The sequence below is a fragment of the Gallinula chloropus genome (assembly GCF_964237585.1).
Source record: "Gallinula chloropus genome assembly, chromosome: 34".
Classification (NCBI taxonomy): domain Eukaryota; kingdom Metazoa; phylum Chordata; class Aves; order Gruiformes; family Rallidae; genus Gallinula; species Gallinula chloropus.
In genome coordinates, this window is record NC_140119.1 from 128089 (window position 1) to 131826 (window position 3738).

Consider the following 3738-nt stretch of genomic DNA (forward strand, 5'->3'; position numbering starts at 1 on the left):
CGAAGGAGCCAGGACCCAAAGACCTAGCTGGCCTGAAGGGGCCCCAGGGGGCCCCCAAGCAGCCCCTCTCCATTTGGGTCTGGGGGCTTTCCTTGGGCCGGGAACCTAGGAGGTACCTGACAGGTGGCAGGCCGCGGCCCGAGAAGCACTCTCCGGCCAACATGCCCAACGTCCAGCGACTGCTCCCAAAGCGAAGGAGCCAGGACCCAAAGACCTAGCTGGCCTGAAGGGGCCCCAGGGGGCCCCCAAGCAGCCCCTCTCCATTTGGGTCTGGGGGCTTTCGTTGGTCCGGAAACCTGGGAGGTACCTGCCAGGTGGCAGGCCGCGGCCCGAGAAGCACTCTCCGGCCAACATGCCCAACGTCCAGCGACTGCTCCCAAAGCGAAGGAGCCAGGACCCAAAGACCTAGCTGGCCTGAAGGGGCCCCAGGGGGCCCCCAAGCAGCCCCTCTCCATTTGGGTCTGGGGGCTTTCGTTGGGCCGGGAACCTGGGAGGTACCTGCCAGGTGGCAGGCCGCGGCCCGAGAAGCACTCTCCGGCCAACACGCCCAAAGTCCAGCAACTGCTCCCAAAGCGAAGGAGCCAGGACCCAAAGAACTAGCTCGTCTGAAGGGGCTCCAGGGGGCCCCCAAGCAGCCCCTCTCCATTTGGGTCTGGGGGCTTTCGTTGGGCCGGGAACCTTGGAGGAACCTGCCAGATGGCAGGCCGCGGCCCGAGAAGCACTCTCCGGCCAACATGCCCAACGTCCAGCGACTGCTCCCAAAGCGAAGGAGCCAGGACCCAAAGACCTAGCTGGCCTGAAGTGGCCCCAGGGGGCCCTCAAGCAGCCCCTCTCCATTTGGGTCTGAGGGCTTTCGTTGGGCCGGGAACCTGGGAGGTACCTGCCAGGTGGCAGTCCGCGGCCCGAGAAGCACTCTCCGGCCAACATGCCCAACGTCCAGCGACTGCTCCCAAAGCGAAGGAGCCAGGACCCAAAGACCTAGCTGGCCTGAAGGGGCCCCAGGGGGCCCCCAAGCAGCCCCTCTCCATTTGGGTCTGGGGGCTTTCGTTGGGCCGGGAACCTGGGAGGTACCTGCCAGGTTGCAGGCCGCGGCCCGAGAAGCACTCTCCGGCCAACATGCCCAACGTCCAGCGACTGCTCCCAAAGCGAAGGAGCCAGGACCCAAAGACCTAGCTGGCCTGAAGGGGCCCCAGGGGGCCCCCAAGCAGCCCCTCTCCATTTGGGTCTGGGGGCTTTCGTTGGGCCGGGAACCTGGGAGGTACCTGCCAGGTGGCAGGCCGCGGCCCGAGAAGCACTCTCCGGCCAACATGCCCAACGTCCAGCGACTGCTCCCAAAGCGAAGGAGCCAGGACCCAAAGACCTAGCTGGCCTGAAGGGGCCCCAGGGGGCCCCCAAGCAGCCCCTCTCCATTTGGGTCTGGGGGCTTTCGTTGGGCCGGGAACCTTGGAGGTACCTGCTAGGTGGCACTCCGCGGCCCGAGAAGCACTCTCCGGCCAACATGCCCAACGTCCAGCGACTGCTCCCAAAGCGAAGGAGCCAGGACCCAAAGACCTAGCTGGCCTGAAGGGGCCCCAGGGGGCCCCCAAGCAGCCCCTCTCCATTTGGGTCTGGGGGCTTTCGTTGGGCCGGGAACCTGGGAGGTACCTGCCAGGTGGCAGGCCGCGGCCCGAGAAGCACTCTCCGGCCAACATGCCCAACGTGCAGCGACTGCTCCCAAAGCGAAGGAGCCAGGACCCAAAGACCTAGCTGGCCTGAAGGGGTCCCAGGGGGCCCCCAAGCAGCCCCTCTCCATTTGGGTCTGGGGGCTTTCGTTGGGCCGGGAACCTGGGAGGTACCTGCCAGGTTGCAGGCCGCGGCTCGAGACGCACTCTCCGGCCAACATGCCCAACGTCCAGCGACTGCTCCCAAAGCGAAGGAGCCAGGACCCAAAGACCTAGCTGGCCTGAAGAAGCCCCAGGGGGCCCCCAAGCAGCCCCTCTCCATTTGGCTCTGGGGGCTTTCGTTGGGCCGGGAACCTGGGAGGTACCTGCCAGGTGGCAGGCCGCGGCCCGAGAAGCACTCTCTGGCCAACATGCCCAACGTCCAGCGACTGCTCCCAAAGCGAAGGAGCCAAGACCCAAAGACCTAGCTGGCCTGAAGGGGCCCCAGGGGGCCCCCAAGCAGCCCCTCTCCATTTGGGTCTGGGGGCTTTCGTTGGGCCGGGAACCTGGGAGGTACCTGCCAGGTGGCAGGCCGCGGCCCGAGAAGCACTCTCCGGCCAACATGCCCAACGTCCAGCGACTGCTCCCAAAGCGAAGGAGCCAGGACCCAAAGACCTAGCTGGCCTGAAGGGGCCCCAGGGGGCCCCCAAGCAGCCCCTCTCCATTTGGGTCTGGGGGCTTTCGTTGGGCCGGGAACCTGGGAGGTACCTGCCAGGTGGCAGGCCGCGGCCCGAGAAGCACTCTCCGGCCAACATGCCAAACGTCCAGCGACTGCTCCCAAAGCGAAGGAGCCAGGACCCAAAGACCTAGCTGGCATGAAGGGGTCCCAGGGGGCCCCCAAGCAGCCCCTCTCCATTTGGCTCTGGGGGCTTTCGTTGGGCCGGGAACCTGGGAGGTACCTGCCAGGTTGCAGGCCGCGGCTCGAGACGCACTCTCCGGCCAACATGCCCAACGTCCAGCGACTGCTCCCAAAGCGAAGGAGCCAGGACCCAAAGACCTAGCTGGCCTGAAGGGGCCCCAGGGGGCCCCCAAGCAGCCCCTCTCCATTTGGCTCTGGGGGCTTTCGTTGGGCCGGGAACCTGGGAGGTACCTGCCAGGTGGCAGGCCGCGGCCCGAGAAGCACTCTCTGGCCAACATGCCCAACGTCCAGCGACTGCTCCCAAAGCGAAGGAGCCAGGACCCAAAGACCTAGCTGGCCTGAAGGGGCCCCAGGGGGCCCCCAAGCAGCCCCTCTCCATTTGGGTCTGAGGGCTTTCGTTGGGCCGGGAACCTGGGAGGTACCTGCCAGGTGGCAGGCCGCGGCCCGAGAAGCACTCTCCGGCCAACATGCCCAACGTCCTGCGACTGCTCCCAAAGCGAAGGAGCCAGGACCCAAAGACCTAGCTGTCCTGAAGGGGCCTCAGGGGGCCCCCAAGCAGCCCCTCTCCATTTGGCTCTGGGGGCTTTCGTTGGGCCGGGAACCTGGGAGGTACCTGCCAGGTGGCAGGCCGCGGCCCGAGAAGCAGTCTCCGGCCAACATGCCCAACGTCCAGTGACTGCTCCCAAAGCGAAGGAGCCAGGACCCAAAGACCTAGCTGGCCTGAAGGGGCCCCAGGGGGCCCCCAAGCAGCCCCTCTCCATTTGGGTCTAGGGGCTTTCGTTGGGCCGGCAACCTGGGAGGTACCTGCCAGGTGGCAGGCCGCGGCCCGAGAAGCACTCTCCGGCCAACATGCCCAACGTACAGCGACTGCTCCCAAAGCGAAGGAGCCAGGACCCAAAGACCTAGCTGGCCTGAAGGGGCCCCAGGGGGCCCCCAAGCAGCCCCTCTCCATTTGGGTCTGGGGGCTTTCGTTGGGCCGGGAAACTGGGAGGTACCTGCCAGGTGGCAGGCCGCGGCCCGAGAAGCACTCTCCGGCCAACATGCCCAACGTGCAGCGACTGCTCCCAAAGCGAAGGAGCCAGGACCCAAAGACCTAGCTGGCCTGAAGGGGCCCCAGGGGGCCCCCAAGCAGCCCCTCTCCATTTGGCTCTGGGGGCTTTCGTTGGGCCGGGAACCTGG